This window comes from Cebus imitator, unplaced genomic scaffold, assembly GCF_001604975.1.
Source record: "Cebus imitator isolate Cc_AM_T3 unplaced genomic scaffold, Cebus_imitator-1.0 Scaffold238, whole genome shotgun sequence".
Lineage (NCBI taxonomy): Eukaryota > Metazoa > Chordata > Mammalia > Primates > Cebidae > Cebus > Cebus imitator.
The window spans coordinates 1,543,047-1,558,828 of NW_016107553.1; the positions used below are offsets into that span (position 1 = coordinate 1,543,047).

At 37.9% G+C, this 15,782-nt stretch overlaps 1 protein-coding gene across 15 annotated transcripts in view; it reads right to left on the minus strand.

Annotated features, from left to right (window-relative positions):
* EXOC6 (exocyst complex component 6) overlaps positions 1-15,782 on the minus strand; it is a 219,542-nt gene that overhangs the window by 184,396 nt on the left and 19,364 nt on the right. Inside the window, exon 1 of one of the 15 annotated variants that reach the window (XM_037727730.1) lies at positions 1,751-2,024. The exons of the other annotated variants lie outside the window; for them this stretch is intronic. The gene's annotated coding sequence lies outside the window, so the exon portion shown is untranslated. Of the gene's footprint in view, positions 1-1,750; positions 2,025-15,782 lie in introns of those variants that run through there. 15 annotated transcript variants of the gene reach the window in all.

A 15,782-nucleotide genomic window follows, 5' to 3' on the forward strand; every position in this document is an offset into this window, starting at 1 on the left:
AAAAAAAAAAAAAAAAAAAAAAAAAAAAACCTAAATGTGCAAAGTAAGGAAATAATTAAATAAGCTAAGATATATGTACTTTAAAATATTAGTCAACCATAAAGAATTAACTTACAGAAAGCTTGCAACATTGAAACAGACATTGTCAATATTAAATTGAAAAGGATGAAGGGACACAAATACAGATATAATCACAGGACAAGCTCAGAAATACACACACCAAATATGGAGTACTTTTGGGTATAATGGTTTTAAGTGATTTTTATGCAAACATACTTGTTCTTAATTTTTTTCAAAAAATGAATATTATTTTTATAATCAAAAAAATTGTATTTTTATTTTGGTGGAAAAAATGGGATAAAAATTATATACAATGGAGTCACTGCTGCACTCAAAAACTATTCAACAGTAATCATCATTTAATATGTTGAATAACATAACTTCACTCCATAAATATTCACTATATCTGTAGGCACTTTCTCAAATAAAAAAATTAAAAAAGAAAAAAGAAATAAAAGAAATAAAAAAATATTCAATATTTACTACATGCCCACTATACATAGGAAAAAAACTCAGTGTCAACAAATGATTATCCTTTAGTGGGAATAAAAGTGATTTTTTTTCTGCTCTCTATTCTATATTTTTAAAGTTTTTCTATAAAGAAAGTTTTTGTTTTTCACTAATTCAGTCCAAAAGGATTTACTAAGTCTGTTGTATTCATGGCATTCTGCTATGTAACATTAATAGACTCCTGAGGAAAAGAGCATGTCAAAGAGGTCACCAGGCTGATGATGACAATGATGATAAGCCACATAAATTTTACACACTTTTAGTTTTTTCAAAACATTGACAATATTGTACTGCTAAGTAAAAAACTGAAGATAAAGTGTATCCTAAAATACTGATGCTTGGTATTCAAACCAACTCTATATCCTGTAGCTGCAGAATATCAGAGTTTCCAGCAAACTAAAGAGGGGAAAAAAATGCATAGAATCCAGTTTCCTTTTTCTTTTTTTTTAATGACAGGGTCTTGCTGTGTCTCCCAGGCTGAAGTGCAGTGGTACGATCCCAGCTCTCTGCAACCTCTGCTTCCCTGGTTCAAGCGATTCTCCTGCCCCAGCCTCCTGAGTAGCTGGGATTACACGCATGAACCAACACAACCAGCTAATTTTTGTAGTTTTTAGTAGAGAGGGTTTCACCATATTGGCCAGGCTGGTCTCAAACTCCTGAATTCAAGTGATCTGCCCGCCTACGGCTCCCAAAGTGCTGAGATTACAAGCATGAGCCACTGCATCTGGCCCAGAATCCAAATTTTTTTCACCACAGAATACTGGGAAATATTTTTTGTTTACATAATGTAAACGTATCTATTTTTCCATGAAATATTTTATCTAGTTTGCTATATATCCTCACAAAATGCTTCATAAAATAATGCCCAGATGCTTCAACTTATTTGAAGACATTCTGTCAAATAATTTTTAATAACAGAGTTGATATACCTTAATATGTTTTTTAAAAGATACATTCATATCTTAAAGGATTATATGACCTTTCAAAGTATCAAGAGCAAGCAAAGGCAAAAAATAAAGGACAATTTTCCCTATATTTCTGATGTTGAATTTTACTTGACTTGTTCTCATAAATAGTATCCTGTTTCCATGCATAGGAAAAAAGTCTGGTGCAGTGTGTTAGTTAACATTGCTTCCTATAACTAGTGTTGACACTCTGTATTACTGACATTAATACTCACTATAATTCTGGAAAACAGCACAGCACATTGATGATCCTTAATGAACATCCTCCATGGTGAAACCTGGATTCATAATCAGCCAACACAGATTTGTAATAGACTTCCTTCTTCCTGTTTTTACATTCCTGACCAAAGAGGTATCTCTTCCTGTTGACTTTTGGGCATTTGGTAAAATGCAAAAACCGAGAACTCAAAACACTCATTATATTTAATTGTATTTGTCCTCTAGTATAAATTGAATTGTGAAAACAAATTTTAATTCAAAAACTTTAAGCAATTAAGTAGATTAATGAATGCAAATATAAACTGCTTCCCTAGAAAACTTTAGAAAATTAAACAAAAATATCAGACTGACTAAAGCAGATCTAATGTGCACTTTGCCTAATAGCTTAAGAGACAAACTATAGGCTCAACCCAAGTGTTTTACAGAAACCTTAACCTACAATTAAGAAGAAATTCACTGGAGGGCTAATTTCACAGCAGAACAAAAAGAATACTGCTCAATCATTAAAAACAAAACAAAATTAATTGAGCTTTACACTTATGATTTGTGCATTTATAATGCACTTACAATTTACAATGCTAAAGACTATAGTCTATAAATATTTTTCAAAATAAAGATATAACATTAATATTTACACAACCAAAAATTCAAAAACAAACTCATCAAACAGAAACTACATGAGATGCAAGAAGAAATAAGAAACAAATTAATGAAAGAAGACTTTGGCCAGGCATGGTGGCTCACACCAGTAATCCCAGCACTTTGGGAGGCCGACGCAGGTGGATCACCTGAGGTCAGGAGTTCGAGAACCAGCCTGGCAACATGGTGAAGCCCCGTCTCTACTAAAAATAGAAAAATTAGCTGGGTTTGGTGGTGCCAGGTGCCTGTAGTCCCAGCTACTCGGGAGGCTGAGGCAGGAGAAACACTTGAACCCAGGAGGCGGAGGTTGTTGCAATGAGCCAAGACTGTGCCACTGCACTCCAGCCTGGACGATAGAGTGAGACTTCATCGCANCACAAGCCAGAGCTATATCCTAATGAAGAAATACTAAAGGTTTCCCCTGCTAAAGTCAGGAAAAAAAGATTGTTGCAATTACTGGATTGCTAAATTAGACTAGAGAAAGCAATCTAAGGTTTAAGAAGTCAAAACGAAGAAGTAAAATTATTTCTAAATATAGCTTATATGATTACATAACTGAAAAAAACCAACAGAATTAATGGTAAAAATGCATAAACAATATGAAAACTTAATACTTTAAAAATTATCATACAAAGATCACCAGCATTCAAAAACCAACTAAAAGACAATGTAAGGCCCCTGGCTGCACGGTGACTCACGCCTACAATCCCAATACTTTGGGAGGCCAAGTAAGGAGAATCACTTGAGGTCGGGAGTTTGAGACCAGCCTGAGCACCACAGTGAGACTCCACTTCTACGAGGAAAAATAAAAATTAGCCACGTATGATGGCATGTGCCTGTAGTCCTAGCTACTCAGGAGGCTGAGATGGCAGGATCCCTTAAGCCCAGGAATTTGAGGTTACAGCTAGCAGTGATCGTGCCACTACACTCCAGCCTGGGCAATAGAGTGTGATTCTGTCTCAATTTTTGTTTTTTAAAAAAGGAAAGGCCTGGCATGGTGGCTCATGCCTGTAATCCCAGCACTTTGGGAGGCCAAAAAGGGAAGATTACTTGAGCCCAGGAGTTTGAGACCAGCCTGGGCAACATGGTAAAACCCCATCTCTATAAAAAATTTTAAAAATTAGCCAAGCATTAATTTCAATCATATTAATGGAGCAAAAAAGAAAAAATCATATGACCATCTTCACAGATGCAGAAAAACATCTGACAAGATTCAACAAACTTTCTTGTTAAAAACACTAAATAAAGTGGGTACTGATGAATGCTTCCTTAACATGATAAAATATATAAAACCCTCAGCACAAAAGTCAAAACTATCCTAATGAGGAAATATTAAAGGTTTTAGTCCCAGGTACTCAGGAGGCTAAAGTGGGAGAATTGCTTGAGCCCAGAAGGTTGAGGCTGCAGGTGAGTTACGATTGTGCCACTGCCCTCGGGCCTGGTCTCCAGCAAGAACCTGACTCAAAAAAAAAAAAAAAAAAAGGGAGGGGGGAAAGCAGGCCCAATTAACAAGAAAAAATACCTATATATAATCTTAAGGAATTCTAAAATTTATTTATGGAAAACTTTAACTCTCTTGAAAGACATAACATGTTCTTGGATAGGAAGACTCACTATCACCAATATGCCTGTTCTCCCTAATGAAAAATTTATAGTTATAGCTCAATCCCAATCAAATACTCTGAGTTTTCTAGAATAGAGAAGTTTATTAAATTCATTTAGAGAAATAAACAGGGAAGAGTCACCAGGAAATCCCTGAAAAAGATAAGCAATGAGGTACAGGTAGCCCTACCAGTTATTAACACAACAAAACTTCCAAAATTAAAAGTGCTGCAGAGCACATGAATAGACATACAATGAACAGAACCAAGAAACCCAGATATAGTACCACTGCATATAAAAATTCAGTACATGATAATGACATCATCTCAAATCAACATGAAAAAGACCTACATTTTAATAAGAGGTATTAGGATAGCTAGGTTGCCATGATAAAACTAGAGCCATTCCTTATGCCACACCCCAGGAAAATGCAAATAGAATCAGATGTAAAGTAAAAAACACCATACAAGTACCAAAAGAAAACACGGGTGGACTTCCCTACAACTTAGAGGTCTGGAAAACTTTCCTATGACTAAAAATTCACAAGCTAAAAAGGGAAAGACTGATAAATTTTATTTCGTAAAAATAAAAAACTCTTGCACAGAAAAAAAAAAAATAGGATAAAAACAGTAAAAAGACAAAAAAATGTTTCTGACTAATGGCAATTTTAAAAACTGAAATGGACAAAAAAGATTACTGAAAGTCCTGTCTAGCATACTCTTTGGGTCTATCTGTGCCTTTCACTGTCTTTTGGCTATTTTACAACTCTGTAAATTGCAGAAAACTTATACTAATGCAAATTACTCTTGTCCATAAAAATGCAGATTATATTTTGGTCAGTGGAATACAATTGATTACTGCCCTGTGGATACTGACTGGTTGTGTTATCTGTTTACAGATCCATTTCAGCATTCCCAAATGCCTATATTGTTTTTTGCCATTGCCTTTGAAACAGTTGTAACATCATGGTGATTCCCTCTTAATAAGTTAAATACAATCTCTGGCACATATTCATTTTACATTTGTATGAGGGTCATGATCTTATCTTTTTGAAAATTATTTTTTAATAGTTTTGGAAGTTTTACCAAAATGCCCCATGCATTCGCCTGACAGAGCAAAGAAAACTGCTTTACCAGAAAATTGCACCTCATGGGCTACTTAAGCTCAGGCACAATCTTTTCTTGGCTCCCAGAAGTAAAATCCAAGCGGCAACGTATATTTTGCTGCCTCCCTGTTTCTCTAGGTTGTACCCCTTTCCCCATCCTCTCTACAAATTATGTTCTGGTGTAGTTTCTAGTCACTGCATGGCCAATAAGTTACCACCCCTAAATGGCAGCAATGATTGAGAATTTAATTTTATGGTTTAATCACTTATTTGGTGATCCTTACAGGCTGAGAATAGAGTTCACTTGGGTAAAAGCTAAAACAGACTTTGGTTTGTTAGTCTTTTTAATGTATTTGTTTACTCTGAGCTCAAATCAGTTAGGAATTTCATATCCACCAAGAACAGGTTTTTGACATCTGGACCAGTGAGTTTTCACATCCCTGTGAACACGTCTCTCAAACTGTGAATGAAGTTACAGACACAAAGTTACAAAGCTCTGCATCTGTAATACAGAAAGGCTTTTACCTCTTCATTATAGACGTGGAACAATTTATTTCCAGAGGGTATTAATAACTTAAACTATAAAGTCTCTTGAATTAAAGAAACTCTGTTCTGACTGGCTTATTGATAAAAATAAGTACTTACATAAATAGAATATTTGTAAAACTCCCAAAATACAAGGAAATTGAACTTTTGATATGTTAAATGTGTTCAACTTAAGAAAAATTCTTCTTATGGAAACTAATTCAGAAACATTTTTAAAACCCAAGATCACCTAAGTAAGATACAATTTTGGCAAACAAGCCTTGATAATTTCAGTTTATAAAAGTGGCTTTTTCTTGTCTCTGATTAATCATCTTATTCTTCTAAGATTTTTTTTTTCCTAAACACAGACAGATTTACTGATCACATAAGCTAACATTACCCTACATAACATTTAAGATGATGAAAAGGTAAACTTGTGCTCAAATAAATTATTCTCACAAACTTTTATTTCAACATGCATGAAAATAATATCCAACATCTTTAGGTAGCAAAACCTTGATATTAAGTTACTTAATAATCACTGCATACCTAATTTTAAGTACCATAGAACCCAAGAAGATGGATTGCTATGCACAATTAAGTTTGTATATTTGTTTCTTTTTTTATATACTATACAGAGGCTATAGTTTTGGGACATGTTAATAAAAGCATTCAATTTTGCCACTTTAAGAAGGTATAAAAGGAATGTTTGTGGCTGTAGGAATTTGTATTACGTGTGCTCATGAGTTTTGCAAGTGTGATAACATTCTTGCGTATAACAGACAGTTCTCAATGTTCAACCCCAGCATTTCAATGTGAAATATAAATTAGTTACTTTGATTAAAAGTTAAAAATCATTCCCAGTAGTTGAGATAATATGAGGAAAAATAGTGAAAGAAATACAACTGTGTATATGTTTCTATTTTTCAAGAAAATTGAGTACACCTTGACCCTTGAACAACACAGGTTTGAACTATGCAGATTCACTTATACACAATTTTCTTCTGCCTCTGCCACCACTGAGACAGCAAGACTAACTCCTCCCCTACCTCCTCCTCTGCCTATTTCATAGGAAGATGATGAGGATGAAGATTTTTATGATGATCCACTTCCACTTAATGGACAATAATATAGTTTCACTTCCTTATGATTTTCTCTTTTCTTTTTTTTTTTTTTTTTTTTTTTGAGACAGAGTTTCACTCCTGTTACCCAATTTGGAGTGCAACGGCTCAATCTTGGCTCACCGCAACCTCTGCCTCCCAGGTTCAAGCGATTCTCCTGCCTCCCCGAGTAGCTGGGATTACAGGCATGCACCACCATGCCCAGCTAATTTTTACTTTTAGTAGAGACGGGGTTTCACCATGTTGGCCAGGATGGTCTCGATCTCTTGACCTCGTGATCCACCCGCCTCGGCCTCCCAAAGTGCTGGGATTACAGGCTTGAGCCACCGCGCCCGGCTATGATTTTCTTAATAACATTTTATTTTCTCCAGCTTACTTTATTGTAAGAATACAGTAGATAACATACATAACATAGAAAATATGTTTTGATTGTTAGGTTATTAGTAAGGTTTCCAGTAAACAGTAGGCTATTAGTAGTTAAGTTTTGGGAGTCAAAAGTGATACCTGGCCAGTCCAGCACTTTGGGAGGCCAAGGCAGGTAGATCGCTTGAGGCCAGGAGTTCGAGACTAGCTTGGTCAACCTGGTGAAATCCTGACTCTACAAAAAAAAAAAAAAAAAATTAGCCGGGTGTGGTGGTGCACACCTGTAATCCCAGCTACTTTGGAGGCTGAGGCAAGAGGACTGCTTGAGCCCGGGAGGCATCTCCCGCTGTTGCCCAGGCTGGCGCGCAGTGCTGCGATTTTGGCTCACTGCAGTCTTCACCTCCCGAGCTTAAGTGATCCTTCCGCCTCAGCCTCCTGAGTAGCTGGGATTACAGGCGCACACCACCACACCAGCTAATTTTTAAATGTTTTTAGTAGAGACGGGGTTTCACCATGTTGGTCAAGCTGGTTTTGAACCCCTGGCCTCAAGTGATTTGCCCACTGCAGCCTCCCAAAGTGCTGGGATTACAGGCGTGAGCCACCGCACCCGGCCAGTACTCATATGTTTTACTGCGTAAGGAGTCAGTGCCCCTAAATCTTTCTGTGTTGTTCAAAGGTCAACTGTAGTTTCATCCTAAAGTAGTAGTTACCAAATTTTTGTTCTCTTAAAACTTACTGAGAACTCCAAAAAGATTTTATGTGAATTATAATTATCAATATTTTTCAAATTAAAACTGAGAATTTTTAAAAACATTTATTGATGCATTTGAAAATAACAATAATGAATGCATTGAATGTTAACATAAATAATTTCCATATTAGGATTCTCCAGAGGAAGAAAACCAATAGGATATACAAAGATATATAAAAAATTTATTACAGGAGCTGGCTCACACCATTGTGAAAGCCAAGTTGTCCCACAACATGCCCTCTGCAAGTCAGAGAACCAGAAAAGCCAGTGGTTTAATTCAAGCCAAGTCCAAAGGCCTGCAAACCAGGGGGGTGCTAGTGGTGTAAGCCCCACCGTTTGAAGGCCTGACACCAGGAGTTCTGACATGCATGGGCCAAAGAAGACAGATGTCTCAGCTCAAGAAGAGAGAGAGAATTCACCCTTCCTTTGCCTTTTTATTCCATTTGAGGCCTCAGTGGATTGGATGTCTACCCACATTGGTGATGGCAGACCTTCTTTACTCAGTCTACTGATTCAAAGGCTAGTATCTTCCAGAAACACCCTCACAGGAACACCTAGAAATAATGTTTCACCAGCTATCTGGGCAGCCCTTAACCTAGCTGACACATAAAATTTCATCATCATAACCTTTTAGTATTATTTTAAAATAATTTTGACCTCACAGACCCCAAAGAAAGAACCAGTGCTCTAGAGTCAAGTGTTTATTTGTTTCAGAATATGAAAGAGTTCAATGAAAGACAAAACCTGGAAAATGAAGCATATTTACCTTGGTTTACAATACCTGAGTCTGAAAACCAGTTATGAAATATGTTACAAACTTAGCAACATCTGCTTATTCTTGTTGGGCTTGTTTCCTTGGTTATTTGTTAATGCCTCTGCCTACAATATGAAAGGTTACTCTTTATCTTCTGTGTAATCTGCCTACATAACAGTGAGTCTGTTTGCCAGAATAATTTTCTGTGTTTCATATGGACTTTATTATACTTTGTATTACTTAAGCAAACAAAAAGGTTTCCTCTCACTTATGAAAGAGCTGAAGTTCTTTACAATCAAGTCATCTATGTTTATTTTTAAATGCTTCATTTTCACTTTACCTAAATAGATAACCAGCACCGCCACACCCAGCTAATTTTTTTTTTTTAATTTTTTTTAGAGATAGGATCTCTCCATGTTGCCCAGGATGGTCTCAACCTCCTGGACTCAAGCAATCCTCTCCACCTTGGCCTCCCAAAACGCTGAGATTACAGGAATGAGCCGCTGCACCCAGGCTCAAGATATCTTTTACACCTAAAATAATCTTTAAGACTTCCCCAAGGAACCCTGGAACATTTCATTTACTTATTCTTTCAGCTTATGAAAAACAAAATGCAAGACATTATTGGGTTTGTTTGACATGCTACTCTAGTAAAATCTGCATGGGAAGAGTTACCAAATTAAAAGAGATGCTGAGCCTTCCTAGGTTAAATGTCTATAGATTAAAGAAAAAAATTACTAACACAAACATTTCTGAAATTATATTCTTTATGGGAAGTCCCTGGAGATTTGCCAATGCCCTTGCTATCCATATTATGTTTTCATTGATCGAAATTTTTAAGTAGTAGTTATGGAATGAACTTGATAGGAAATTTTACTCTCTTCCATTCTGATATTATTGGTTACAGTAACAAATTAGCCATAGCTATTAAAGTCCATCACATACAGATAGCTTTGTTATACTCTGATGCTGGCCTGAAAGTTCTGCTACAGGCTGAGTTTGTATCTTTAACAATGAAGGGCAGTTTCAAAGCCCCATGCACTTCAAACTATTGACACTTCACAAAATAGACTCTTAAAGTTAAATACAGAATTACCATATTACCCAACAATAATTCCATTCTTAAGTAATTTTCCCAGACACTGAATACAGGCATTCAACCAAAACATTCGTAACAGCATATTCTCGACTGCCAAAAGGTAAAATACCATAGACCATCAAAATACCATAGACTGGGTAGCTTATAAACGTGCTTTCTCACAGCTCTGGAGGCTGGGAAGTACAAAATCACAACAGATTCGGTGTTTAGTGAGTTCTGGTTCATAGACGGTGCCTTGTAACTGCATCCTCACATGGTGGAAGGGGCAAGCTAGTTCTCTGGGGTCTCTTTTATAAGACTACTACTGGTCCCATTCATGAGTGATGTGCCCTCATGACCTAACTACCATCTAAAATACCCACCTCCTAATACTATCACATTGGTGATTTAGGTTTTAACATATGAATGAATGGGAGAGGGGGGATATGAAATTTCAAATGGTAGAAAGTACTGATTCATGCTACGATGTAGACGAGCATGCTAAAGTGAAAGGAGCCAGACACACACAAAAACCATATTATATTCTTCTGCTACATGAAATATCCAAAACAGGTAAAATCATAGTACAGAAAGCAGAAAACAGGCTGCCAGGGACTAGATGAGAGAAAACAGAGAATGACTATTTAATGCATACAAGGTTTCTTTCTGCAATGAAAAATGATTTAAAACTAGACAGAGATGGTGGCTGCACAGCACTGTGAATGCACAATTTACTAAAATGCATAAAGTGGCTTGTCTTTTTACATTGATATTACCTCATTTAGTTAAAAATTTAAACAAGAATAATCTTTGAGGGGAAAACACTTCTGAAATAACAGTGTGAGGAAATCCACAAACCTATTCCCTAACGAAACAACCCAAACTAAAGATAGCTATTTTTTAAAACGCCATTTTAAGTTTCTGAAGATAGTCCTAAGAGCATACAGAAAATGATGAAACATTTATCCAAGAAAATCTACTACATACTTGGTAAAAACAGTAAGAGTTTGTGGCCTTTGACCCATGACCCACATCTATCTTTTCCCAACCCCCTATTCAGGTGACAGAAGATCTACCTGGGTGGGAGTGGCTAAGAAGGCAGGGCTCTCTTTCCTGCCAAGGTTTCAGTCAAGAGCCAAAGAAAGGGCAGGCATTCAGCATTTCTGATCCCTGCCTCAACAGTATTGCAGAGGCTAAAAACAAGGTGAGTGTGGCAGAGAAAATAAGGGCTCCTTTCTTTCACCCAGCCCTCCTTCATCCCTCCCCAGCTCCTGGAGGATGTCATAGAAAAAGACTACACCACAGTAACAACGACCATGGATACTAGGGACCCAACTGCCCTCACTCTGGCCTGCTCATAGCAGAGAGGTTCCACACTAGAAAGGCAAGCCAAGATCAGAGACTACCATCCCACCCAGCACCATGCTCTTAAAGCAAGGAGATCACTCCAAGAGGGGGAGCCCACTGTTCATGCCCCCAGATCTAGAGCAGTGGCTCAAGGATTATATTCAGGGGGTGAGGTAGAAGGTAAGTACAAACAGCTCCAAAGCACTCACCAAAAAAATTGACTTTATGTAGAACAGAGTGTGGAGAAGCACAAACATAAAGGTGCTCTTGAAAACAATGAAGATTGAAAGGACATTAGTAGCTTCACTGAGAGCAATAAGCTAAATTATAAGTCAGAAAGTTTAGCCAAGAGAACTAGGGAAAGAAAAAGTGAAGAAGAGCCTTCCTGTAGTCAGAACAAACCTCAGAGACTGGCCTGGGAAGAGCACCACTGCACTCGAACCACTGTATTTGTACAACCAAGTTCACTGCAGCATTATTCACAATAGCCAAAAGGCGGAAGCAACACAAATAAGTGTCCACTGATGAATAAAATGTAGCACATACATACAATGGGCTATCACTCTTCCCTAAAAAGGAAGACAAAGATGATACATGCTACAATGTGGATAAATCTTGAGGACATTATGCTTAGTGAAATAAACCTGTCACAGAAAAACATATAATTCCACTTATATTAGCTAGAATAGTTACAGTCATAGAGGTAGAAAGTAAAATGGTGGTTGCCAAGGGCTGGTGAAAAGGGGGGAGTGGGAGTTAATGCTTAGTGAGTAAAGAGTTTCAGCATGGGAAGATAAAAAGTTCTGGAGATAGATGATAATAGTGGCAGAACAATGTATATGTACTTAATGCCAAATAACTTTATACTTAGAAGTTATTTGAACGGTGAATATTATGTTATATGAATTTCACCACAATTTAAAAACAAAATAAAAAGCCAAGACTGGGAAGATTAGGAGTCTTAATCTGTTGCCCAGGCTTGCTTGCTTGCTTCCTTCCTTCCTTCCTTTCCTTTCCTTTCCTTTTTCCTTTCCTTTCTTTCCTTTCCTTTCTTTTTTTCGAGATAGAGTCTTGCTCTGTCGCCCAGGCTGGAGAGCAGTGGCACAATCTTGGTTCACTGCAGCCTCTACCACTTGGGTTCATGCAATTCTCCTGTCTCAGCCTCCTGAGTAGCTGGGACTACAGACGCACACCACCACACCCAGCTAATTTTTGTATTTTTAGTAGAGACGGGGTTTCATCATATTGGTCAGGCTGGTCTTGAACTCCTGACCTCAAGTAATCCACCCACCTTGGCCTCCCAAAGTGCTGAGATTTCAGGCATGAGCCGCCGGCGCCCGGCTACTATTGCCTATTTTTTTTTCCTGTTTATTGGTCACAATCTTCCATTTCTTTATGTGCCTCATAGTTTTTTTTTGTTATTATTGTTGAAAACTGGAAGGTTTAGATAATGTAGCAACTCTTGATGCCGATTCCCAGCACCCCATACACTCATGGGGCATGTTGTTTGTGTGCCTGTTTTTTTAATGGCTTATTTGGACTATTCTAGTCAAGTGTATTTCCCTCACAGTAGGAAGTTGCTGATGTTGCTCCTCAGAGTGCAATCCTGGCATGTATGCTGTCACCCTGGAATGACAGTGATTTTAGCAGTGCTCTTTGACTTTCTGTTTTCCTGATCTCTCTGTTAAACATTCTGCCTCTGTTGGCATCACATTCAGCTGTTAGATTCCACTGATTGCTAGCTGATCATTATTTTCAACAGTGTCCTGGGGCATAAGTTATTCCACAGTCTGATGCAGTTAAATTTGGTCCTCTTGGCAGTGGTATATTATCCCTTATATGTTAAGTGATTTAATGAGGGAATATTTTGAGATGAAACCATAGGAGTAAGGAAAATAGGATAGGCAGAGATCAGCAAAACTGAAGTCTAGCTTTAACCTAATCTCAGAGGGAATTCTAGAGCTTGAATGACATCACAGAATTGTCTCACCTTGAGGTAGAGGGCCTGAGTGTTTACCTCAACCTGCAACAGTCTTTCCTTCGCTGCAGTCTTTCCTTCACTGCAGGCTGTTACTCTTGCTCTCTCTCTGTGTGTGTGCGTGAGTGTGTGTGTGTGTTGGGGCATATCACCTCCCAGGCATCATTGTTGTGTGTGTGGAGTGCTTCTCATCTGTAGACAAGGTATAGCTGTGAGTCCTTAGCAGTTGGAGATGAGTGCAGCACCAGGTAAAGGGAACTACTGTAAACTCCAGCAGCCAGAACATATCCAGCCACATTGCGCTTAAAATGTCAAAGGAATAAATGACAGATTTATTTTTCACTATATTTTGTATTTATTCCTGGCTTATGACTTTTTTACTGTTAATCCAGTAAGTTAATCTCAGCACTTTGGGAGGCCAAGGCGGGTGGATTACTTGAGGTCAGGAGTTCAAACCCAGCCTGACCAATATGGTGAAACCCCATCTCTACTAAAAATACAAAAATTAGCTGGGTGTGGTGGTGTGCATCTGTAGTCCTAGTTACTCAGGAGACTGAGACAGGAGAATTGCATGAACCCAGGTGGTAGAGGCTGCAGTGAACCAAGATTGTGCCACTGCACTCCAGCCTGGGCGACAGAGCAAGACTCTATCTCGAAAAAAAGAAAGGAAAGGAAAAAGGAAAGGAAAGGAAAAAGGAAAGGAAAGGAAAAAGGAAAGGAAAGGAAAGGAAAGGAAAGGAAAGGAAAGGAAAGGAAAGGAAAGGAGGGAGGAAGGAAGGGAGGGAGGGAAGGAGTGAGGGAGGGAGGGAGGGAGAAAGAAAGAAAGAGAGAGAGAGAGAGAGAGAGAAATAAGCAACAGAAATTGCTTGTGAGATGGCCCAGATGTTAGATGTAACAGACTTCAAGGCCGGACGCGGTGGCTCAAGCCTGTAATCCCAGCACTTTGGGAGGCCGAGGCGGGTGGATCACGAGGTCAGGAGATCGAGACCATCCTGGTCAACATGGTGAAGCCCCGTCTCTACTAAAAATACAAAAAAAAACATTAGCTGGGCATGGTGGTGCGTGCCTGTAATCCCAGCTACTGAGGAGGTTGAGGCAGGAGAATTGCCTGAACCCAGGAGGCGGAGGTTGCGGTAAGCCGAGATTGCGCCATTGCACTCCAGCCTGGGTAACAAGAGTGAAACTCCGTCTCAAAAAAAAAAACAGACTTCAAAGCAGCCATAATAACTATATTCACAGAATTAAAAACAACCATACTTAAAGAAGCAAAGTATGATGACAATGTCTTATCAAATAGAGATAAAGAAGTAGAAATTATTTTTTTAATAATTGGACATTCTTTTTTTTTTTTTTTTTTTGAGATGGAGTTTCGCTCTTGTTACCCTGGCTGGAGTGCAATGGTGCGATCTCGGCTCACCACAACCTCCGTCTCCTGGGTTCAGGCAATTCTCCTGCCTCAGCCTCCTGAGTAGCTGGGATTACAGGCACGCGCCACCATGCCCAGCTAATTTTTTGTATTTTTAGTAGAGACGGGGTTTCACCATGTTGACCAGGATGGTCTCGATCTCTTGACCTCGTGATCCACCCGCCTCGGCCTCCCAAAGTGCTGGGATTACAGGCTTGAGCCACCACGCCCGGCCTTAATAATTGGACATTCTGGAGTTGAAAAGTCAGTAACGTAAACAAAAAATTCATTAGAGGGTCTCAACAATGGATGTGAACTGGCAGAAAGAAAAATCAGTAAATATACAAGATAGTCTGATATATGCAATCAGAGAACGAGAGAAAAAATAATAAAGAAAACGAACAGAGCTTCAAATAAATGTGGATATCATTAAGTGCACCAGCATACAAGAAGGGAGCACCAAAGTAGAGAAGAGAAAGAAACAGAATGACTAAAGAAATAATTTAAAATTTCCCTAATTTGAATCAACAAACTCCAAGTAAGACAAACATAAAGAGAACCATACCCAGGTATATCACAGTAAAAATAATGAGAGACAAAGGAAAAATCCCCCAAACAACAAGAAACTACTAATCACATACAAAGGAATTCCAATAAGAATAACAGCTGACTTCTCATCAGAAACAATGATGCTGACAGGCAGTGGAAAGACATATTCAAACTGCTGGGGGAAAAAATAAAAAAACAGCAAATAGTTTCAAGCAGACCAGCCTTACAAAAAATACTACAATTTTTTCACAGTTAAGAGTGAACCCAGATGGCCACCTGATCGCACACAGATACAGACAGACACACACACAGATAAGCACCAGTAAAAGTAATCATGTAATTATAAAATACAGTATAAATGCATACCTCTTGTTTTTTCTCTGATTTATACAAGCAGTTGCATAAAACAGTATGTACATAATTGTATTGGTGGCATGCAACATATAGAATATATGTAATATGATAGGCAATAACAGCACAAAGGATGTACATGGGAGCAAAGCTGTTCTGCAGTAAGAAAATGACACAAAATGACAACTAAAAACCCAGCAACAAAGGAAAAGAATCAGAAACAGTAAATAAGAAACTTAATATAACAAACTTTATGCATACATATTGGTCTCCTTTCTTCTCTCTGCTTCTTTGAAAGACAAAAAATTATATAAAGTAACAATTATAGTAATGTATTGTTGCAATAGCATAAAAAAGGGAAAGAAGGAATATAGCTATAAAAGAATAACATTTCTATATCTTACTGGAAATTAGAATAATTCTGAAGTAGATTCTGAGAGCAACCACTAAGAAATGACTT